At 39.5% G+C, this 25,916-nt stretch overlaps 1 protein-coding gene across 3 annotated transcripts in view; it reads right to left on the minus strand.

Annotated features, from left to right (window-relative positions):
• foxp1b (forkhead box P1b) overlaps nucleotides 1–24,147 on the minus strand; it is a 285,913-nt gene extending 261,766 nt beyond the window's left edge. For 2 of the 3 annotated variants that reach the window (XM_036571539.1, XM_036571533.1), the window contains exons 1-2: nucleotides 23,943–24,147; nucleotides 12,696–12,775 (exon numbers count right to left, since the gene is read on the minus strand). The gene's annotated coding sequence lies outside the window, so the exon portion shown is untranslated. Of the gene's footprint in view, nucleotides 1–12,695; nucleotides 12,776–21,348; nucleotides 21,514–23,942 lie in introns of those variants that run through there. The other variant, XM_036571534.1, reaches the window with a different exon arrangement.
• Nucleotides 24,148–25,916: the final 1,769 nt, after the last annotated feature.

Below are 25,916 nucleotides of genomic sequence, written 5' to 3' on the forward strand. Positions count from 1 at the left end.
AAACAGGTTAAAACATTTAATTTAGCCGTTTTTTTTGTTTACCCTAAACATTCACCTTGTTCTGTTAAGTAACATTTGACTTCGCCACATAAAGTCAAACATTTTTCTGTTATTTTTACATGTTCAGGACAGCAACGTTACCTATCGACCTGATTTTGGCCACAGAGAGCTCAAGTAAACGCTTCTTTGAGTGACTCCACACCTTGTAAATCTGTATGTCTGTTTCCACAGGATTAATAATGTAAAAATGCATTCAGACAGGGACAAAATCACTGAGAAATGCTGGGTTACCCAACTTCTTCATGTAAAACTAACCACGTCCACACAGGGCTTCACACAACTTGAGTATATTTTGAAAACCGTGATAATTATGGATGCTGATATCACAAAATATCATCACCATCTAACAGCTGAACAGCTCTCTGTGCCAGAACCAGACACAACAAACTCCCACGCCCGCCGGCCGCGTCCACATAATTCAAGTGAGTGGAATTTAGGCAAACGCTAACCCCGTCGCTGAGGGGCTCCGAGTGTGTGCGTCCGGGACACATTCCTGCCCTCTCCGCCGGGCGCGGAGCAGCTCCAGATAAGAGCCCCCCGATTAGACCACTACGTTCCTGGCGTTACTACAGAGAACCAACTCACAGAACATGCAGAACTCCAGAGCCTCTGTTCATATTTATTACTCTGAAACAGACACAAAAAAGAAGAAGAGGGAAGAGGGGGACTATGTAGAGAAAGAAAGCAAGCAAGCAAGAAAGAAAAAAGAAAGGAGTGAAAGAAAGACAGAAAGAAAAATAAAGAAGAAACAGGAGAAAGAGAGCAAGAAAGAAAGAAGGAAGGAGAGAGAGAAATAAGAAAAAGATTGAGAGAAGGAAAAAGGAGAAAGAAAGAAAGAAAGAAAGAAAGAAAGAGAAAGAAGGAAGGAGAGAAGGAAAAAGAGAAAGAAAGAAAGAGAGAAAGAAGGAAGGAGAGAAGAAAAAAAGAGAAAGAAAGAAGGAGAAAAAGAAAGATGGAAAGTAAGAGAAAAAGAAAAAGATAGAAATAAAGAGTGAGACAGAGAGAGAAGAAAATTAAAGCAGAAGAAAGAAAAGGAGAAAGAATGAAAAGAAAGAACAAAACGAGAAAGAACAAAAAAAAGAAAATGGGGAGAAAAATAAAAGAAGGAAAAAGTAATAAAGAAATGAAGAACAGAATGTGTACAGGCATTAGTTGGCCATGTGTGATTAGAAGAATAAAAGAGAAGTGTGAGGGTGTGTGTGTGTGTGTGTGTGTGTGTGTGAGTGAGAGAGAGAGAGAGAGAGAGAGAGAGAGATAGAGAGATAGAGATAGAGAGATAGAGAGAGAGAGAGAGAGAGAGAGAGAGAGAGAGAGAGAGAGAGAGAGAGAGAGAGAATGTTCTGGCTCTGAAACGTGTTTTAACACACAGCGAAACCGTAAACACTCTCAAAACATCTTCATCTGCTCTGAGGAACGGCGAGACGCTCGTGAGCGGCGCTCTGACTCGCTCGTGTATTTGTTGGCTTTTTGCATACCAGCTGCTCAGCACGACAGCCTCAGCTCCAACATGTGGTCTTAATCTACGTGGCTCACACAAATTGCAATACTTGTCAGTTTTCAAAGAGAAAACTAGTTACCAGCCACTTTGGAGCAGTTTGATAATTGCCACTTATTTGTGTGTCAAGTCTCCTGCAAGAAATTAGCCTCCGAACGTGCGGCTGCGGCTGTGCGTGTGGTGGGCACAAAGTAAACTGCTTTCTCGTGTCGCTAAGGTTTATCAAATATGCGGTTTTGTCATGAGTTATGAGTGAGATAACCTAAAAAAAACTGAGGTCAAACGACGTAAACACTGGGTCTCATTCACCACTATCTTCTTAAGCTTCTTCTTAAATCTGTACTTCAGACAGGTCCTAAGAAAAAGTTAGATGTCAGATTCATGACGTGCTCTTAAAGTGTGTGTAGATTCTGTTCTTACCTAAGAACAAATCCCAAATAAGAAAACATGAATATCAAAATCTTCGTGAAAACTGCATAAGTAAGTTTTTAAGAAGAAATTTCGGTTGGTGAATGAGGCCCAACGTTCGCTAAAGCAATAAGCCACGAGAGGCCGTGGGTTACGCACCGCCTCGAGTGGCTTATTGCTTTTACCAAACGGCGGCCAACATGAAATGTATTAAAATGCAAAATGTTTTAGATAATTATTATTATAATTTAGATAATTAATTATTCTAAAAGTTATTATTAATAATAATTGACATAAACAAGTATTCCGCCAAGAAATGTAGTTCCTTTAGAGTACGGTATCGTTGCTAAGCAACCATTGACCGCTGAATGAGAAGAAGAACGTTCGGTCGCCCATCACTGTACGTTTTTCATATAACAGTGAACATATGTAACACAGAACTGTTTAAACTGCAAATACTTTCAGTTTATAAGTACTTTTTGGTCACCAAATTACCATCATGAGTCTTCTGTGGGTCTGACGACGCCCTTCTTCTCACACTGGGGCTGAATCTCAAACAGCTCCCTGCTCCCTACACAGTGCACTACATAGGAACTTAAATACTGACTCCTGCAGCCCAACAGTGCAAAATACTGCTAAAAAAAAAACGGTCATTTGGGATTCGTCCACATTCATACTCGACAAGCTGTGTACTATGACAGAAATTCTAGCAGAAGCCATTTCTTTCTTTTATTTATTAATTCTAAAGCGCACTATTTAGCTAGGGGGTACGGAGCCGTTTGGGATTCTACTGCTACTTCTGACTGAAACTCGGACATTTGAAGCATATAAGCCACTCAAGGTGACATTCTTTAGACTTTCATGCTGCTGTTTTTCAGTGAATCATATCGTGAGTACTTTAATTCAAGCCTGTGATATTAATGTTGGAGTTGTTTAGGCTGTTGGCTCTTTTAGCCTGTTGGCTAGCAGACCAGCCTGGTTCTCGTAAAGAAAATAAGTTTTTAGCCTGTCAGTTTAAACAAAAACGGGTTCTTACTTCATCAGTGCGATCAGCGTTAGAGTCAAAGATTAATCCATTAACAGCAGAAAGGTTTTCGTGCCGTGGCGCAGTGTTCAGTCACTGTGAGGCGGTCATAGCCATGGTATATCATGGATTTTACAACGGCTCAGCCAATCAGATTTTAGGACCAGAACCTGTTTCATAATAAATCATACACACATCATACTCTCTAACCACCTCCAGCCTGGAATGCTTGATTTTAGTTAACTTTCAAAGTATTTTTTGGTGTGTTTTTATTATTCTGTTATTTATTTTGATATTGCCAAGCTATTGTTTTATTTCTTTATTTATTTCATGAATTATATTTTTAATTTATGCTTATTTTATCTCATTTACTAAGCTACTATAATGTTGTAATTTAATGGTTTATTGATTTCATTTTTTTTTATTTACTACTACTACTACTACGATTATTATTACTGTTTAACATTTTTTATGTTTTTACTATTTAACCTCTCATTCCCTGATCTCTGTATTGGCTCGGCTACATTGTAAATCTATGTGCAATGTTGAATAATATCATGAGGCTGCAAGGCTGTCTGCAAGTATCGTGATGTTGTATTTTTGCCGTATCGCCACACCAGTCTAGCAGGGCTGGATAATATATTGTCTATGTGGTTTACTGTGGTATTGCATTTCAGTTTTACTGAGATTTGTAGTGATATATTTGATAAATAATGAGCATTTTGTTCGTGTAAGCGCGGTCTCTGCTGCCAGGCGGTTTGTTTATAGCTTTTTAAGTCTGCAGCGGTTAACTGAAGTGAAGTTTTATTGTGGAATGCTACAGATTTAAACCCATAAAATGAACAAATCTGTAAATTGTCTGTGCTGTAAATATTCCATTGGTTCCATCTGGTGTCATTTTAAGAAAAAATAACATTACTAAACAGTCCAATCAAAACAAGCTACATCTGGTGTCTAAAATGTTTTAGCAGCACTTAAAAAAATATGTTCAATAATCTAAAAATGTAAACTTGCATTGAATATTGTACAGCGTGTTGTCTGATCTCATGATACTGATTTGTTTGGAAAATAATCCTGTTGAACTGTAAACTGGTGCACTGTAGCTAAAATCAGATTTTCCCAGTTCAGTAAAGCCTCTCGGCACCTGAAGGGTGATCCAATCACTGGAACAAGTCTGGGAAAATGCATTATTTACATTTATATTATTTACATGTTGTAAATTAGGGTCTCTCTCAATGTACTCGGAGTTTAAATAAAGGTTGATTTATTGATTAATTGATACTGCAACTGCTCCAAACCCAACTAAACAGGTGTAATTATGCTCTCTTCGTAATGAAACCTGCAGTTGAACAGTCTTTCATAATCTAGTTTTTTTTATTACAATTTTATTTTTTTATTCCTGAGGTCGACTCAACATTTGTGCTTTTATGTACCAAAAACAGTCATAATTCATTTCTACTTGACCATTTTCCAACCTCTTTGTACCCCTTAGCATTGAACAGACCATCTTTAAGACAGATATATATAAAGGAGCTCTGTTCTGATTGGCTGTCCTGAGTTGTGCTTCAATTACAAAGTAGTTTGAGCTCCTTAATTCAGTATAAGCGGACAGGGCTAAACAGCTGTAAGCTGAATAGGTGCATATATGTAAATGTGTTGGATTTTGTGACATCACAAACACAGTGAACTCAAAACAGGCCGTTTTTGCATGACATATATAGACTGTGAACGGCATGGTTTGAAACTTTAACAACATTTACATACTGGATCAGACTCTTATTTTAAAAAAAAGCAAGGAAAAGAATAAAATTAGCATAAAAAAGCATCATTTATCACAATAACGATAAATATCATCATATCGTCCATCCCTAATCCCTGATCCTGGGCATACATGAGATCAATGCCGAGACCCATTTAGACGCATCATACTCTTCCATTGAGAAAGCCAGCTCACTGGACACATCTAACTGACCTCTCCGGCGCAGGACAATTATCAGCAAGTGGTCTTCCCACTGCATGCACCCTCTCTTGACCTTCCAGCAAAGAGGAGAAAAAGGTTGGAGAAGACCCGACTGATTTACAGGCCTTCCCCAGAACCTGCCGACAAGGTTACAGGGTCAGCGCAGACATTAACAGGTCAGCGTGTGGCCCACTTGGGGACAATTACTCCCGGTCGCGGCTAAGTGGACACTTGATTGAACACGGCGGAGCTGGGAATGCCGCAGCCTTACGGATACCAATCCCCAGAGCCATTTAGAATAAAAGGCCCTTGTGATAGTCCGCCTTTATGGCCCAAATTCATCTTCCTTTGCACTTTAGGGGGGTGAAAAAAGAGAGCGTCGGTAGCGTGATGGAGGGTTATTCTCTGGATGAGGTGGGGACGAACATTAGAGTGTGTTAACGTCGCACGCTAACGGGGAGGAACATGCAAGAGCAAACAAGGTGAGCGGGAGAAAGAGAGAGAGAGAGGTTTTGCAGAATTAGCGCGGCACTTAATCTGACTTCGGGATTGTTTTCTCCTCGTGCTGCGCTTGTTAATAGGCATCTATGATTGTGTGCGGCGTGTTTTATGGTAGACTCCAAGCTGTGACACAATTAAATGTGATGCAAAAATGTGCAATGCATATTTCCGAGATGTAAGTTATGTGTGCATCCAATTATCACAGGCATTTCTTAAGGTGGTAAAAAATGATGTTTTCAAGGCCTCCAAACGTTCATGCTCTCGCGCTTTGTTCAGATCGCATTCGACTCCACTCTTAGGAAATAGTAATCGATGGAACACAAATGGAAGTGGAGTTACATTAGCAAGCACACGTTCTTAAAAGGTTCATGTCATGGAAAATTGAATTTCCTTTGCTTTTAAAGAAAGGAGTGCGAGGTAATATGTAAACACAATTAACATTACAAAATGTGTCATTTACTCTCCAGTCCTGTTTTGAATCCACTGTTTCTGTGATGAGGACCAACTCATTTACACATATACACTCGTTCAGCATACAGCAGTTTAGCCCCGCCCACTCACATTGAAGTTCAAGTGTTTCAGGTCTGAGCGCTTTTTGTTTTTTTTAAATAAGGCACAGTACAGTGCAACCTATCAAAACAAAGTTCATTCATATTATATTGGTCTTAAAGGCACAGTAACAAACATCCTGTTTAATTCTAATGAACTGGTGGTTGGAAAATGATAATGTAAAAATTAATTATGACCATTTTTGGTACATAAAGTTTAAAGTGGACTACAAGGGAAAAATTAAATACAAGAAGAATGTTAAATATGAGCCCCTTAAACAAGTGCTTAGAAACTATAACTAAATCTATTAGAACTAAAAAAAAAAAAGTTTAATAATATAAAAATAATAGGTAATTCTATTTCTTTCAAATAGGTTGTATAATTTAATAAAACAGTAGTTTTGAAAAGCTATTTGACCTGGAAGTTTGTATTTATGTAGAGATTTTACTGTGAATCAAAAAACTGTGATATGGCTATGAAATAGCTCATGATAATGTACTGGCATTTATCAATATATGCATAAGTCCAAAAGCAACATTCCATGCTATTAACGTCAGCAAACTTCCTGCTTAAAAAACAGTTTCTTGCATCAGGACACGTAATAATTATACAGGAAAAACACAGAAATGTACAGAAAAGCACATTCTGAGCTGTTGTCTGCTTATAGGTTGTGATTACACACTTAATCTACAGTCTAAACCCAAAAATACCCTCATACATGACAAATAAATCTGATAAAATGACGCAGTGAATGAACACACAACCAGTGGGGAACCCTCAGGACCTTCTAGGCCTTCAGAGAAGACTAAATGATTTCTGAAAAATGAAAAAATACATGTCTGTAATTTTTAGTCCAATTTTATGTAATGTAATCTTCACACTTGTATTTAAACTAGGCAAGTTTTGTAGCACTACTCTTACTCCATTGTTAAGGTTTCATTGGGGAAAAAAGGGCTAAAATTTTGAAATGGTCAACAGAAAATGATCTTATCAGGCTTTTTTTTCCCAGTGTGGTATCTAGGTAGATGTAGCCAAGCAAGCTCTCCACTGGTTAAGCCTCCAGGAGCTAAACAGGAGGATTGACCACCAACATAATTAGTAACTGACAGTGGAATTAACCAATCACGTTTTGATCTACAATATGTGGGACCAATTTTGTTTTTTAATCCATTAATGGTGGAGATGTACATGCAGGCCATTATGAGGCAAATTAGTGCCTAAAGAAAACTTATTTTCTCATATTTACCACTATTTTACTATCATCAACATTAACCTAAAAAATGTAAAAGACATATGTAGGCTCACTGGTGGTTTGGATAGTAAATAAAACGGCTGTATTTGCATTGTAGACATCATGACTTCGGGTTCCCACCACCACCACTGTAAAGAAATTGAGTTTCTAAGTTTCTCTACAGCGAACCACTTCACATCAAACCACTCTGAATTAACATTACACAGTGGCAAACAAAAAGCAATGCAATCCAGTTACTTTCACTTTTTTCAAAATTAACTTTAACCAAATGCAAACAAGGCTCAGAGCTGGATCTGGTGTTTCTCAAAGATGGTTTCAGACTGAGATGCGCTGGGAATCATCAGCTATGTCTTCTCTAACACTGAATTAATGCCTATTGCTTGTACACTGTAAGCATTCAGTGTGATACCAATTATATTAGAGTGTTAGAACTATCATATTGATGTAGATCACTCTGTTCTCAGGTTAGTGGGTCTATATTGTTTTTTCGTTTCATTTAATAAGTATTTAAGCTGAAAGCGAAGATAACTGGCATTTTTTATAAATCTCACTCTATGTATAACATATGTAGTAATTTTCTCATTTGTGGTTCACATTAAATCTGCAATTTCAAGGCATATAGTCAAGTTCACGCTCAATGCAAGTCCATGTCTTAATGCTTACCACTAAGTCAGCTGAAGTTTGCTGCCTAAAATATATGTTGCTTGCTATATATTCCCTGTTTTACACATGCTAATATGAACCAATGGAAAAAAGTGACACTTTTCCAGTTACATGACTTCACTTTTACTTCTAATTGCACATCACTAGTTGTAATTTTTATAATCAATTTACTAATAACCAATTTAACATGACTGAGGGATGAAAAATGCAATTTAGTTTATATTTTTAGCGCTGCAATGTCACTAATTGTTTAAAAAAAAAAAAAGTCAGTCAGAATCCAATTAGTGCACCGCAATGAAAAAAACAAAGTCAATGCACAATTCACTCTAAATAGATCATGAATTAATGCCATTAATGGAAAAAGTAATAAAACCCTTATTAAAAAGCATAGTGTAACTATATTCTCATTATAACGGCCGTAACCAAGTTCTAAAGGTGAATGCATGGTTGATTAAATAAAATAACTAAACTTGCCTTGCCTTGATACTAATTGGTGGTCAATTAATTTTCCCTGCAAGCTAACAGCCCTATTGCAGCATTGGCGACATAAGAAGTGATATAACTAGAAGAATAGTTCATATTCATCAACCTTTTCTTTTAAAACAACTTAAAACAGGTGTTTCCGCCTAGAAGTCTACTTGGAGATGATTCATCAAGGTAGAACAGCCAACTCCCACACTTCACTGAATGTGAAAGAGTAGTTAGCAGTTTGACTTGCTGAAGAACATTTTCACAGATTCACTGGTGCACAAATTATTATTCCATAGAATTTCGTGCCAGTGACGTGTAGATTCACAGCTTTTGCGCAAAAGCCAGCATGACTCAAATGCACCCCAGACAGGTCACAAGAGATCCGGTGGTCTCGGATCTCCAACAGGCCAACGTTAATGCCTCCATTTCATCACGCATCAGCTCCGCCGACGCAGAAGGAGGAAAGTTACCTGATGAACTAATTCGCAAGAACAACAGCAGATGAACAAATAAAAATTTCAAAAGGAAGAAGCCGTGATAATAGTGGGTGGGGTAGAGTTAACACATTCTTTCTTCCCACAAAAACTGCATAGTTGCAAGGAAAATTGCAACTGTGCAGTTTGGTTTGTGCACATCTCGTGAAACAGCCAGGTAAACATCTGCATCTCAAACAAATTTCCGGCCCAAATGTCTCACTCTCTGCCCAACGAAAGAATTAGTAATTACTGTTGTTGGACTATTATACTGTTTATACCCTGTTTTGATTTCTAACGTTCTTCTGGTCCTCGGTGTGCATTCAGCAGCTCATTCCCTTCAACAGAAATTCTACCGATTTATCAGAATTTCTGCGTAATTCAGTCATTAAGATGTTAAGAAAGTTATCCAGAGTGGTTTAATGTAAAAAGATGAGTCAGAACTGCTCACAGTGATGGTGATAGAAACAGAGAGGGTGTTTTATCATAGTTTTAAGAAGGTTTTGGCCTGAAAATGTTTAATTCATTCATTGCTGGGAGAGGAAGAAACAAGGCATTGTAAAACTGTTTTATTTAGATTTATCGTTATTTTACGATTATAAACATCACGTATAAAACTCAGAATACACATACAGGTTCACTGGTGCTTTTAAAATGGCTATATTTGTGTTGAAGACATTGCAGACTGTACAAAAAAAAAGCTTCTCTACAATGCACCACTTCAGAATCACTTGTTACGCAGAAATTTGTGTGGGGGGTGAGGGGGGGCTTAGGGGTGGAGGATAAGAAATGAAGGCAATGGATGAAAAATCTTCCCAAATGTCAATCAGCCAAAAGTTTGCTTCTTTAGTTTTGCACTTGAGCTACGAGGCTAATATAGCTAACAAGTAAGTGGCAGTCTGTCACCCAAAAACTTTTTGTGTGATTTTTATGTGAAAAGCAAAAGTTTGGGCACCGAATAGGTCCATGCTCATTAGGTTTATGTGGGCACTGAATAGGTCTAGGCTGATTTGTGTAAATGAGGGCCATTTGTAAACCATTCCTTGAAAGTATTTATACAACAGAATGTGTCAATATTTTCATTTTTTGGCAGGTAGCCTGACACATGCCCTCTAACATGACCGTTAAAAGGCCTTCAAGATCCCTTCAAAAAGCGCAACCTCATCCTCTTGCAAACACGTAAACAGTGCCTCGGGTGGAGATAACTGAGCTTTGAAGAGTATTGTTTACTTGTTCCTCGGCCGCAGAAAGCCCATCCCCGCGTGTTGCTGCCTCGGCAGCTTGGCCCAGCAGCTGGGCGCTGTTAAAAGGGGGGGAAGAGACAGTCCGCTAATACAGAGGAGCAGAGCTCAGCAGCTGCACCTTGTGAAGCTCTGTGTAGAAGTATGGCAGACAGAAAGATGGAGAGAGCCGCTGGGAAAGTAATGGAGAAAAACAATGGACGATAGAGAGAGAAAGAGAGAAGCCAAGGGCTAGAGGATGCAAAAAGAAAGAACACCCTGGCATTGTCTTCTACAAGGCCTAAAAATAGACCCATGTTCAAAAGGAGAGAGCCAAGAAGGATTAAAATCACTTATGCTAGTGCCTGCTGGACTATCCCATTACAGCCAGAACCCCAGCTACTAGGAAGCAATGAGGAAGCATGCTGAGGACATGAACATCTCCTCTTTTACCTCTCTCCCTCTTCCCTCATTAGCCTGGCTCCATTCCAAATCATGCTGGGACGCCCCTCCTTCCCCCCCGGTCCCAGAGAGCCCGCCCTCCTTTGGAGGGAATATCCGGAAAACAGCACAACATGAGTGAATTTGCATATGCTAAGCGGGGGCTGAGCAACAGGCGCCCACCGCTCGATTGACCTATCGCTTGTTGGTGGCGGTGGAGTAACTCCCGGGGAAGGATTCCGTAACCAAGTGGGCGTCAGGCGCGTGCCATCTGGGTACCACTTATTTAAGGCTGGCACAAGTCCCGCGGCAGCCTAGCCTGGCAAGGGGTGGGGGGGTGGTCGGGGGGATAAATTGCATCATTTACTTAACATCCATTTACCGTGGTGCCCGTTAAAAAGCCATGACTAAATAATTTGGTTATTTCGGTTGCCGGTTGCCGCTGATGGCCAAATTGCGCGGGGCCGGGGCTTAAAACGCATTAAAACGCTTTTTCAGGGCTTGCTTTAACAAGCTTTGATCTATTTAGACCACAGATCCACAGCCAGCAATAAACAAGTGATGAATATTATAGCACTCTAGTTGTGCCATTCGTGCATCGTGTGCTCTGTTGTAGCTCAGCTGGAGTAGAAAAGAGGAAGTCATGGGTCTTCACAGGTCAACTAAACAGTCACTAAACCAACACACCCTAAATATTCTTGAGAAAGTAATTCAACTTTCAGTGAACTTCTGTAGGGGTGGGCAAAATGGCAAAAGTATGTCACAACAAGATATTTTCACGATGCAGAATACATCACAGTTTAGTTTTTATCAGCTTTGGTACGTTGGAAGACAAAGATGCAGCAGTAGTAGGGCTGTCAGAATTAAATTAGAAATTCAAATATTTCTTGAATATTTTATGAAAAAGTCATGCTCAGTCTCAAAGTTATGAAAGAACAGGTTTCTGCACCTTTTTTCGCCAATCATGTTGCAACTCCCAGGGTCATTTACAACATGAGAGAACTTTTGAGGATGCACTGATTGCAGTTATATATTCTACCTGTTACTTAAAATTCGAAAATATTTGAATATTTGACCAAAAAAACAAGGAGAAAATTCAACTTTAATTTATGTTTCAAGTTAACAGCCCAAACCACTAATGCCACACTTTAAAAATATACCTAAAACATCCACAAACTATGTAATAAATCTAAGACACCGGACTAATCATTAAGGAGGAAACATGATATCAGATTTATATCGGTATTGGAAAAAAATTCACTTAAAAAAATTATCAGCATTGGACAGATTTGATCAATATTTCAAACTGATATTTGATGATTTATTTAAAACTCAGAATAGCAGAATGTTTAGTGGATGGTGGGATACTGTGCTAAAATATGTGCATCATAAAATATTTACTGCCAAGATTTATATTATCTAAATGCATGCATACATATCAACATCTATATCGATAGATATGTACATATCAGATATCGGTATCAGCCCAGAATTCCCATATTGGCGCATCCCTAATAATTATGGCAACTTTGTAGTTACACATAATCGCTGTCTAAAGAAAAACAAGCATCTTTAAAATGGTAACTTTACAGAAGAGGGCAAATGTAAAGATATTTTAATCCAAGTAATTTTAGAGCATTGCTATTGGTCCATTCCTCCTGAAATGTACACACAATGCAAAGGACAGCCCCCATGTTCAAATGATGCAGAAAACTAAAAATCGACACAAATGGAGACACGTTTTTCTTTGGACAGTGACGACATGCAGTTAGACAGTGCTGTTTAATTACTGACAGTATCTGCAATATGCCCGGAAAAGCATATTATGATGTCATTTATAATGATAATGATAAAATTACTTCATATTGCCCACCCCCTAGACTCCTAAATGAAGCTCTTTCGAGTTTACTGACTGTTGTGGAACCCCTTTTCATGTACCTCGATCTGAATGTTTACATCTGGCCAGTGTAAGACACTCCATTTTTGCCACTTTCAATTTTGTCAGTGTGTTTTGAGTCACTTTGCTGCACGGTGCCACAGAAATGGATGAAAAAACACTTGTGAAACGCACAGTGATTTGACTAAACAGGAAACGAGCCATAACTGCTGTCATGAACTCACTTATTGAAATGAGAGTGGGTTGCTGTTGCCAGCAGAGATGATGGACAACCTGTTTACCTGTTGGGAAATGGACTCTCAGGTGCAACTGCAGAAGATCAGTCTCGACCTCTTCTTCCACCAGCTTCTCCCTGAAGACTCTGAAATGGCAGGTAAATTCCCATTAGAATACAACAAAGATTGAATCGCTTTCTAATGTCACTACGTGAGCTTAGCGAACGCTTCCTGCATGCGCACATGCAATTAAGCCTGATTGAATCACGGCCTTGTTGTTTAATGAGAGCTAATTGTGCTAATCAACCAACTCATATTAAGTCAAGTTTAATTTGCACTGAAGGGGCCAACGGCCTAAACAGCCTATGAGACATCATAGAAACACGCAAACTCGGAGCACCGCATCAACAAACTTCTAGTAGCATAATAAGGGCTGCAGTCCTCTTTCAATCATCATAAACAATCGACATAAGTACACAGAAATGCACTCAAAATTCCCAGCTCACCACCCTGCAATATTAAATTAAACGATTGATTCTCTCATTTTTTTAGGTCCACTTTGCATTGATGAATTGATTAGTCAACACTTTAGAAGATCATGTATTATGTTTGCGCTTTACATGAAAATGCTTTTAGAACAATTTCCAGAAATTATTCCTCACACTGCTATGTAGAGTCATCGGTGCTCAGAGGTCTTTATTTTCTCCCAACCAGACCCTACAAATGTGTAAGCCCTCTATATTGGTTTTGCCTACAAAATAGGGCCATTTAAACTCAAACAGCAGAAACTTACAGTCAGTCTCTGACAGCAAAGGTCAGCGACCACCCTTCATTTCATTTTTAGCCAAAACATGAAAACATTGTCAGGAAAAAGAGCAGAAATCATATTTAACAGAAAGTTACACAGAAGCTCCAACAACTAAATATAGTATAATATGTCCATCTTTGCCTTTATTACAGATTGCATTCTTTTCAGGAGATATATTCAGTTGTGCAAAGGAATCTGCAGGGATATTATATATCTCCAAAGTTCAGTCTTAGAAGTTCTCACAATCCAAGTAACAACAAAGGTAACACTTTATTTTGATAGTCCACTTTAGATGCTTTGTAGAAACTTAATTAACTTTCAAGATACATTCAACTAAATATCTACTAAATTCACCATAATTGTCTTTAACTCTAAACCTGCTCTAATCCTAACTCTAATCTTAACCTCAACCCAAAACCTAAACACAGCCCTAAACCCTGGTCCAAATCCTAACCCCACCCCCACCACTGTTTAGAATCAACTGAGTTTTCAACAGATAGTTTGTTAACAATTTGAACATCTGTGGAGAATCTATAGGGCGCTATAGTGGATTCTCCAAATAAAGTGAGACCATCCCATACACATTGAGTGATGTTGAGGTCTGGACTCTGGGGTGGTCAGTCCACTGTTCAGCTTTTTTGTTTGATGTGTCCGTCTCCTTTTCTCAGTGAGGCTTCTTGACAGCTACACATCCTTTCAGACCCACAGCGCCGAGCAGTGGAGGTATTTATAACATATCCGGCCCAAATACAAACCTTCGCTTATTAAAAGGTGCGTCAACAGATTTTGTTTTCTGAATGCGGCACTATGCCATTCAAAAACACAGTCAGATGAGCATGTTGTACACAAAGGGCTAAAAATAGTGATTTTCACAGAGAGATAATTAAGAAAAAAAGCATCTTATGTGCCAGCTTGTTTATGAAAGCAAGCATGGCAGAAAAAGACAATATAAAACTCAGATGCTCTGAATCACTCAGACAAACAACCAAGTCAAAAGATCTGCACTCAGTCGCAACAGATACTAAAAAAGGAAAGCACTAGTAATATGACAGATTCTCTGCTTAACTCAACCCAGCCATTGTTCAATCTTATGAAAAGAGCCAGGATAGCAACACCTGGAACTGTGAGCAAATGTACTGTATTAAAACATGTAAATAATTATGACATCCATGGTTATTTTTTGACTGGAAGAGACGTTGTCATGGCACCCCGGTAAACAGTCTGAATTGTTTCGGGGGCAGCTGGTGAGCGCCGAAGACCCAAACCACCTGGATGGCAGCCCCTGCAGAGCTACAGCCAGCGCAGAAACAAAAACTGTTTACACACACCCCACGTGCAATGTCTTACGTAGCTCCCTGGAGACCCTAGGCTGCGCCCCAAATCGACACTAAGCACCCTTCTTACAAAACCTTCACTCAAAAGTAAAGTGCCAAGCTCGAGGAGTCAGACTAGATTATGTTCAGAAAGGCCTGTGACAGAATGCTCTTAGTCGGAAAACCATGTGGAAAATACACATAAACATTAAACCACTATGACTATATGATCTGGCATCTACTTTCCAGCTCAGAGTTACTGATGACATGTCCAGAAGCATCATCTGATGTCCTTACAGAGATATTATGACTACTACCACCACCACCACCACCACCACTACTACTACTACTACTACTATTACTACTACTACTACTATTAATATTAATAATAATAATAATAATAGCAACAATAGTAATAATAGCCGTAGCAGTAGTAAGTGGTGGTAGTAGTCATAATATGTCTGTGATGACATGTCCAGAAGTATTACCTGACGTCCTCAAAGAGATATTATGACTACTACAACTAATTACTACTACTACTACTACTATTACTACTACTGCTACTACTGCTAAAAATATTAATAACAATAACAATAGTAGCTGGTCTCAAACTCTGATGTGGATGCAGCAGCAAAGAACGTGACAGCGTCTTATGTTTAAACTTATACTTTCTCAACATAAATGCACAGTTCAGAAAAAGGTGGTTGTACTATACTGTCATTGTTAATTTAGAGATGAAAGCGTAAATTGCAAAGGTCACTCATTATGTCTGCAGATGCTTAGCTTAGCTACAAGAGCTGAGAGAACAAAATGTTTTTGCCCAAGTAGGGCTGAACAATTTGGGGAAAATCTCATTTTTCTGATCAACGTTGTGAATGCAATTTAGATTGCAATTAATTTCAGCATACTCACTTTTTATGGCTTGAGAATTGAGCAACAAACATTGTACACCAGACTGTCAGTTAGTTGTGCGAAGTACGCTCTCAGAAAAAAAAGGTATGAAACTGTCACTGGGGCAGTGCCCTCTCTCACTCGGGTGGAACCCTCAAGGGTACATCTCAGTACCTTTAGTCAGGGAACATAACTGAACCATAATCCGTTAAAATTATATTTTCTAAGCTGTACTGACTCCACACACCCCGTCTCGTCTACAGGCTTTTATTTTACTGTTCTGTTTTAAAACATTTGGTTATGAAAAGGTACAAATACAAACTTTTCACCTGGAAAAACTTATTTAAGGTTCGCAATTTGACCTTGAAACCACTGTTGTACCTTTGAGGGAAACTTTACATTATTTGCACTTTGATGAACAAAAAAATTGTACCTAGAAACTTTATTTCTAACAGTGTAGGTGAGTATTTGATTGCTTCTGATTGGTCTTATTCATCTACAAGAGGTCCACAAGCTTTTGTTATTAGGTTAAAGTTAAGATGTTGTTGATCATGTAGGCTGGAATAATAAATAAAATTGCAAATAGTAAGTAACCTTTCAGTCCTATTCCCAAGACCTGAATCTGCAGATGTCCTAAATTAATATTTGCCTGCAGCGCGTTCAACCAGTGCAGCTCAACAGCCATGTTTATGGGACAAACTCACCTACATTAGGTACAATGTAGGACATCACATCATTCAACATGTTTAAAACTTGTGTTCATGTGTTGGAACACTAGTGTCTTGCTGCGGTTTGCATGAAATAAAAAATAAAATAAAAAAAAATCAACGACTTTCTTTTTTAAAAAATGGCAATAAATGACTCTCACTGGGGGTCACTTGGTTAACCATCTCTCTCATCTCTCTCATCTCTCTCTATTCTCAGGTTAAAAAAAGAAAAAGATGCAAACTTGTTGCTGGCTCAGTCTTTTGAAGGTAATTACAGCTCCCTATTACCATTCCTCTGATAAGTTTATACATATATCAAATAAACAAGCAACAACCAGTCAATTAAGACCACCTCGATTTCATCAGGGTTCAAAACAGCAAGCAGGCCCGTTTTATGTTCAACGCCTAATATGATATACACACATACAAAAAAGGAACATCAAAGAAAAGTTCCATCAGTTTAGAATCCTTTGAATTTATCCTAAGATTCAATTTCAAAAAAAAAAAGCATCTATTCGAAATACTAATTAACATACATGCACTGATAAGGTCATTAATACACAAACCAGTTTCCTAATTAAATGCGTTCTAATTGTGGACACATTACTATTGAGAGGGTGGAAAAAAAAAAAAAAACACTATTCCCTGAGAGGCTACTTAACACACATGCCTTTCACACAGCCGAGCAGAGACAAAACAACTCAAAGCCAGAGACAAAACGCACATTAATCACTCAGTCAACAACATTAGCATCTTCGCCACCCTTTCTGTAGCATCCCATCTAATGCCAGTCAGAGAGCCGAAGGAGCCTGAGCTCAGATCTCAGCACTGTGATGGAGCTGCTATATCGCTACCTCTGGAGCAACGCACCCCTTTGCACCCCCCACCCCACCCCACCCCACCCACCCCCCTTTAAGGAAATTTCCTGATCAAAGCAGAGTGAGTTTGGCTGCGCTATGGGATGATGGAGCGGCAGAGGCACGCCGTGTTAAATCTCTTGTCTGGGTGGAGCTCTGACTCTAGATTACACCAAAGGAAGGAGTGAAGGGATTTCCGCTGGATTCTGTGAAGAGGCAAATAGACGTGTAACAGGGTGAACCAGGGACCTGCTGGGTTACAAGGTGGTCCACCCAAATTTTCCAAAATTTTCATTTATTTCATGACTTATTACTTAGCATGTGTTGCTATCAAAATTTGACATCAATAATTATCTAATCTTATATCACAGTTTATGAAGTTGTGGTGATTTTATGCAAGATCAAGATATAAAAGCAACAAAATCAACCACATATCGCTGCTGTCGGCACACAACCTTGTATCTCCATTTTTGTCGTTTTGCAGTTTCTGACATAATCTGAAAATGCCTGTTAGCTTTTATATTGTGTGTAAATTCCATGATAAATGGACAAACAGAAACGGCCCAAAATGACTTTGAAGAAAGTCTGGTTCCATTGACTTACATTAAAAGTAAAGTACGTTTTTCCTTCTCCTGTAAAGTTACCATTCGAGATACGAGGTTTTGTTCGAACAGCAGCGATATATTTAACAGTCATTCAAACTGTTTTAATGTGAAATGATTCACTGTAGAGAAACTTAATAGCTCCGATTTCTTTACAGTGGTGGTGATAGGAACCAGGGGTCATGATGTCTATGACCTAAACATATCCATTTCATTTACTATCCAAAACCACCAGTGAACCTACATGTGCATTCTGAGCTTTTATATGGAATGCTGATCACAATAAAATAGTGGACAAAAATAAGTTTTCTGCTTGGAAATTTTGCATACAGCTTGTACCCCTCAATTATGAATGGATTTAAAAAATATGTTTTAGGCCAAATCTCTCTAAACAATCGTAAAATAATGTCTCATGTAGCTCATGATGTAGCTTTAAGAGGCATTAAACTCCTCTGGCGTCTGGTTCCTATCACCACTGTGAACAATACTGACTCAGTACAAGTATTTCACATTAAACCAGCTCTGAATGACCTTTTTTAAGCATCAAACTATGCAGAATTTTGAAAAATTGGTGGAATCCCCCTTTAACAGTCATCTCTGGCAGTTACAATGAGCTGTGAAGGTGATCAGATCAATAAAACATTAAAATGTATGTACAAATTAAACATGGAATTACAGAGTGCGTGTTAAACATCGTGGTATACCTTATTATGGAATTTCAGCATCTCTGCTTATTACCTTGAGAGACAATGACTGAATGTCTATGACTGTAAACAAAGTTAAAGGAATGCTCCAGCATTTTTTCAACTAATCTCTATCTGCTGAACCAGTACAGTACAGTTCATTACCACAGATAGTTTAGCTGTACTTCAAAATAAAGTTTGATGACTCAAGACACATTTGCTTCTACATCTGCCATTAGCATCTATTATAAATGTGTTTCAATGGAAAGGCTTTCCAGCTATTTTTAAATGGGGAATTCCATAAATATTCTGCATAATTCAAGCGTTAAATGTAAACAGAGTCATTCACAGCGGTCTGATGTGAAATGATGCGCTGTAGAGAAACGTACTGACTCTGATCAGTGGTGGTGATAGGAACCAGAGGTCACAATGCTAACAATATAGCGCTTTATTTACTATTCAAAAGGATGAGTGAAACCACACATGTCTTCTGAGGTGTTATAAGTAATGTTTATAATGCTTAAATAGCCATAAATAAGAAAAAAAAGTAACAAATAAAAGACTTTGGGGACTATTTTGCCTTACAACGCCCTGCATGTACCCCTCCACCATAAATTAATTGGAAGATTCCCCAAAACTATATATCAAACCAACTATAAATATGTCTCAGGAACAGTTACCATTTTAAGTAATTGTCTTCTGTGGTGAAGCTGTCAGAGCAATTAAACTCTTCAGATGTCTGGTTCCCATCACCACCACTGTGAAAAATTCTGACTCTACAAGCTTCTATAACAAAGTATTTCTCATCAAAACCATTCTGAATGGCTTTGTTTTTATCTTAAGCAATTAATTATGCAGACATTTTTTTAAAGGATGCAACCGTTTGTAACCTCTTTTTTGTTCTCTGTAGCTGAGTAATAACAGGTTAAGGGCAAATAAACCACAATGATGCTAGATGATATGCAGAATTAGTCAGGCGGGGCACACAGGTGTGGGAGGGCGCGGCATTTCTCCATATTTGCGGGATATTTGTGGCAAGATACGAGAAACCGTGTCAATGCGGAAAGCAAAAAAATCTCTGTGGTAGCTGAGCATCCAGCACAACCCACACAAGCTACGGCTGAAACTTCTTGCGGACAAAAAAAAACAAGGCCTCTTTTGTATCTGCAGTTTCCTAACCAGTCGCGACCGAACCGCCCTGCTCTCGTTATGAGGAGGCGTCAACAGCAATCCCTAATATAGCAGAGGGCGCCCGAGAGGCACACCAGCAGGACGTTGCAGGCGTCAAATGAGATAAAATTTCCGGGAAAGGACGGAAGGTGTTTTGCTTAAGGATGCAGCGGCTCGATGTACAGCTCTTCAGGCCTAGAGGGCAGGGATTGTGGGGGAAAGCGATCCAGCAGGCTGATCCCAGCTCAGCTGTCAGCGCTGCAGCTGGCACAAAGGGACTTGTGACAATCACACCATTCCGACCTCTAATCCGCCCACTAATCCAATCAGTCTGGCTCTGCACTCCAATAGTGAGACACAGAGGATGAGCCGCAGCTCACAGATCAGGATATAGACTCGGGGAGCTGGCACAGAGTGACCAGAGCAAAGGAAAAAAAAAGTTCCTGCTTAAAATGATGTATTTTCATTCATTAAGTCCATAAGCCAATTAATTGGCTAAACTGATTTGAGAAAGGAAAACTGACTATAAATCTAAATGAAAAATAACAATAGTTAATGGTGGGCATTATAGCCCATTTTACATGTCATATCAGTACACAATGTCACACACTGTTCATAATTATGACTGACTAATATAAAGTTTGATTCAAATTCAGCTTAAGAAAAAAACAAGGGGTGAATTTCTCTCTCTCTCTCTATATATATATATATATATATATATATATATATATATATATATATATATATATATATATATACACACACACACACACACACACACACACACATTAACTTCCATTACAAGTTTAGAAAGTGTTTTCCTTCTCTTGAATGGGATTGTTCGGACAGTGACTCTATATATAACATTAATATTACATAATATCCTTGTGTGTGTGTGTGTGTGTGTGTGTATGTGTATATATATAGCGCTGCTGTCGGAACAAAACCTCGTATCTCCAAAATGGTAACTTGAGAAGGAAGGAAAAGGAAAAAACCTACTTCACTTTCAATGCAAGTCAATGGAACCAGAATTTTTTCCAAGTCATTTCGGGTCGTTTCTTTTGGTCCATTCATGATGAAATTTACACACAATGTAAAGGCCAACAGGCATTTTCAAATTATGTCGAAAACTGAAAAATGACAAAAATGGAGATACAAGGTTTTTTTCCAACAGCAGCATATATACACATACATACATACATATATACATACATACATACATAGACACACACACACTTGTGTATATCTGTGTACATATGGTTTAATTACAGCATATGGGGAGAATTTTGCAAGGAGGTCGGGAAGCACAGGCCTAATGGAAACTGTACAGAACACCAGTCAGCGTCCAGAGTCACCATGGTAACAGGAGGCTGTGCCCGTCCACACCTGAAGCCGTCCGACGTCTGACCAATGGCTGCTCTGCACAGCATGGGCAGCCCAGTGTGGAAGGGCCACGGCACAGAGACACAACAGCTGCCCGAAATCGCTGCAGGAGACAGGACACGCACAACAACCTCTACGGCTGCACCATCACTCATAAACCCAGCCCAGCACATTATTATCATTCAGAGGCTGGAGTTTCACCTTTACGCTCGTCACGTATGGCTCCCTGTACAACAGTATTACAGTACCGGTGGTATGAAATAACGGTACAATATGAGAGAATATCACCGCTTTGAAATACACACCAGGTTAAGCGTAACTCTGCTGTAACTCTTTACAGGCTGAGGACGGAAAGTAGCCAGAGAAAAGTTGATCCCTGTGCTTTTAAAGCTGGGTCAGGCTCCGTTTGCTGAGGTCCGTTTCTGCATAAGTGAGCACACAAACCCTAGTGCCTGTTCAAACACACACTCTCTCTCTCTCTCTCTCTCCCTCCCTCCCTCCCTCCCTCTCTCTTTCACTCTCTCTCTCTCTCTCTCTCTCTAGCAACTCATGACAACGGCCGCAGCAGCACTGTTTGATCTCCAGTGTTTTCCTTAATCTGGGTTGTCAAGGTTCGCTTGTTGAAGGTTGTTTACTTCTCCTACAAAAAAAAAAAAAAGTTTTTCACTCCGTCTTTTTCTCTCTTCTTCTTTCAGGCAATGACTAATCCGAAGGACTCGGCTCTCCCCAGTCTAAATTCAATATCTTTCAGCACTGGTGCCATAAAATCGTACAGTAGTTTTAAAATGAATCAATGGTCAAACTGAAAATAATGATTAAGAAGTTTTTGTTTATATTTTTTCCTTTCCTGTTTCAAACATAAAATGTGGCCTACATTACTGCACCTGATCACGTGGGAGACAAGAAAAAATTACTCTAGATGGACAGATACAGATAAACAGATACAAAATGTGGGAACCACAGTAGCAAAAAGAACGTTTCACATGACAAACACACAAATTACACCTAGCACACACATGTAGATCTATGTATAGCACAAAGACCTGCACAGAGCAGTGTCACTGCATATATATCACATTTGAATTAAATAAACAAATTAAATTATTACAAATATTATTATTTCATGCAAACACTGTGAGCTGAAGTGCACGAACGCATTTCACATCAACTGTAAATAACATAAAACATCAAATGTGCTCTTCTCAAGCGCCCTGATTAACTTAAAGCATTTTCCTTCTGACATTATTAAGCAGTAATTAGAAAACCTGTCATAAACACCTACACAGCATTTGTCTAACGCTGCATTTCAGTGTTTGGCTTTTAATTTTTTTTTAACTATTTACAAAAAATCCAATTATTCACACCCAAAAAAAAAGGTTTCTGTCCACCACGAGGCTCAGTTTAAGAAATGGACGGGCACATGTTGTACTTAATTGAGGAGAAAGAAAACAGGAACCTTAAGCAACTATTCTAGCAGGGAGAGAAAAAAAAATATATGAACTTTCTCCACACGGTCATGTCGAAAAAGCAAACTCACTCGGTTGGGACACATTTTAGGCTGCTGAGGTTCTGGAGCAACTGCACGGGCTTCACGAGACGAGGGAGCTGCAAAAACTTTAAAAACTTCACGCTGCAAAAAAAGTTGCTAGGCAGCAGCAACAGAGCTCAGACACAGGGTTGGAAATAATGCAAATATTGTTCAACCTGCAGCTCCACTCACTACACTTTCACTCTTGCACTGTTAGAAATAAAGGTTCTGCGCAGGTACGTGAAGGTACAAACAGTGCAAATGTTCCCTCAGAGGTACAACAGTGGTTTCAAGGTCTGATTGTGCACCTGAAATAAGTTTTTCCAGGTGAAAAGTTCGCATTTGTACCTTTTCATAACCGAATGTTTTAAATCAGAACCGTAAAATAAAAGCCTGGAGACGAGACGGGGTGTGTGGAGTCAGTACAGCTTAGAGAATATCATTTAAATGGATTATGGTTCAGTTATGTTCCCTGACTAAAGGTACAGAGATGTACCCTTGAGGGTCCCACGCCAGTGACAAGAGGGGTCCTGCCCCAGTGACAGTTTAGTACCTTTATTTCTGAGAGTGTGTCTTTGGGATGTTACCCTCAGGACCTTCAGTTAGGGAACATGTTGGTTCTGTTGGAGTTCTGTTTTAACACATTAAGTCATAAACAGGTACAAATAGCCGGATAAAACGCATTTAAGGTACACAGCTGCACCTTTGGGGGCACATTTACACTGTTTGACCCCTGTTTTCTCTGGCTGAGGGAGAGTGTGTGAGAGAGCACGTGGGGAAAAGCCCCCCCAGCCCCTGCCTGGCAGCCTGACGGTGGTCCAAAAGAAATCTCGGCGCAGTAAAGTTGTACCTAAAGTTGTGTGAAGTGCTTCACAGCGTCCAGCAAAGAAACGAAAGTGCCTGAAAACGTTCATTCAGCCAGGCCAGCGCTTCACAGGCTGCGGAACGTGTATCAATGTTACACCCTCTGCTAGCCCTGGTGCTAACTTGTAACTTCTAACGTTTGAAAAGTAACTCAGCCTGTCTGTCTGTCTGTCTGTCTTGTCCGTCCGTCCGTCCGCCTGCCTGCCTGCCTCGTCCTGGCGTGTTCTTCCTCACCAACTTTCCAAAACGACCCCTTTTCGAAATAACAGCCAAGTTAATATCAGCCCTGCTCGCCTTTCTCTCTTCCTTCCTTCCTCCAAAACCCAAACCGCTGCCTGCCTGGACGATGCGGTTGTTTGTTTACTTGTTTACGCAGCCGTTAGAGAGAAACAACAGCCGCGCGAGAGCGAGAACATGTGACAACAAAAGGCAGAGAAAAAAAAAGTGAGGAGAGACGCGACAGAGACGCGAGAGGGAAGAGAGAAAGAGCTTTTTTCTTCAACTTACCGCGGCAGGACGAGGCTGGAAAAAAGATGGGACGCGAGCGGCTGCGCGGTAATATTCAACTGTTCACTCTTGTGTACCAAGAAAGCGTGAGCGCTGAGCACACTGTAAACACTAACAATATTACTCCGCTCGGGGACTAACTCACTCACTCTCTCTCTCTCTCTCTCTCTCTCACTCTCTCTCTCTCGCAGGCAGGCAGAGCAGATCCCTGAACAGAAAGCACCGCTTCGAGGAGGGAATCCGCAGCCTTTCACGCCGCCTTTCTTCTCCCGCTTGCGAAAGCGAGATTACACTTTAACGCGTCTTGCGAGGGGAAGAGAGAGAAAGAAATCGCGGATTTAGATGTTGTTATTTTTTGATGTTCCAAGTCCGTGACGTCACATCCACCTGCTGGGTAAACAACAGACCTCAAGCTAGAAAACACGGCGCTGTAATTGGCTTAAAAAAAAAAACTTTTCAAAAAATGGAAAACAAAAAAAAAGAAAATAGGTGTGTTTTCTCAGGAGGGAGGATGTTCACGTGTTCACGTGTTCACGTTTTCACACTTTCTGGCCGCTCCTGAGCTCAAGACAGAAATATTGCAGCCCTGTTCTGAAGTGAACCCGGCTCGGTTCTGAAGCGGGCTAATTGCAAATGAAACGATGTCCTAACGCCCCCAACACCCACCCACCCCCTTTGTCCCCCCAGTCCTCCTCCTCCTCCTTCTTGGCTCCATCCAATGAAACGAGGGGGAAAAGTTCAGAAGAAGGGCAAGCCCACGAGTGAGGAAGTAGAGAAAGTGTCAGACCCCTGACTCGAGCAGGAACACCAACCTCACTGCTCACTTTCCTGAGAGCGGCGAGGCCACTGCACCCTTAATGAAAAGGTGGTTCTTCAAGGGTTCTTTAGTAGATGCAGTGGTGAGTTCTATTTAGAACGGTTTGCATGCTTCAGTGGCTCTTTGCATGGTGAAAAGGTTCTTCAGATTGGTGGAGAATGTGTTGTGTTGTGTGTGGTTCTGCTGTTGTGTACAATGTAGAGCAGTAACAATAGCAGAACACATTTTGTGCGATGTAGAACCAAAACACATTTTCCATCAATCTGAAGAACCATTTAAGCATGCACATGATTCTTGAGTGTTCATGGTTTTACATTGTCTCTACTAAAGAACTCCTGAAGAACCATCTTTTTAAAGAGTGTATATAGAACAGTTCCCTTTACTAAAGAACACTCGAAGAACCATCTTTTTAAGAGTGTATATTGAACCACTCCCTTTATTAAAGAACCCTTGAAGAACAGTCTTTTTAAGAGTGTATATTGAACCACTCCCTTTATTAAAGAACCCTTGAAGAACAGTCTTTTTTAAGAGTGTATATAGAACCATACACTTTATCTAAACACTGTTGAAGAACCATCTTTTTTAAAAGTGTATATAGAATCATTCACTTTACCAAAGAACCCTTGAAGAACCATCTTTTTTAAAAGTGTATATAGAATCATTCACTTTACCAAAGAACCCTTGAAGAACCATCTTGTTTAAGAGTATATAGAACCATTCCATTTACTAAAGAACCCTTGAAGAACCATCTTTTTTAAGTGTGTATATTAACCCATTCACTTTACTAAACAACCCTTGAAGAACCATGTTTTTAAAGAGTGTATGTAGAACCATTCTCTTTACTAAAGAGCGTATACACCCTTAAAAAAGATTTAAGGGTTCTTTAGTAAAGGGAATGGTACTTGCATGGCTCACTTTGATGGCAAGAGCTTAAAGTCACAATGGATTAGGAGGGGAATTCTATCGATTTTCCAGAATGTCCTCAAAGTTCCTTCACTGGGAAAGACGTTCAGCATTTTGATATTTTTGATTTGAAGTGTTTCACTGTGGAGAAACGTACAGGTTGATATTTCTTCACAGTGGTGCTGATAGGAACCAGGTGCCACTGTGACTACAAATCAAATAAAGACATTTTATTTACCATCCAGAGAGCGAAC

The sequence above is a fragment of the Colossoma macropomum genome, unplaced genomic scaffold (genome assembly GCF_904425465.1).
Source record: "Colossoma macropomum unplaced genomic scaffold, Colossoma_macropomum, whole genome shotgun sequence".
Lineage (NCBI taxonomy): Eukaryota > Metazoa > Chordata > Actinopteri > Characiformes > Serrasalmidae > Colossoma > Colossoma macropomum.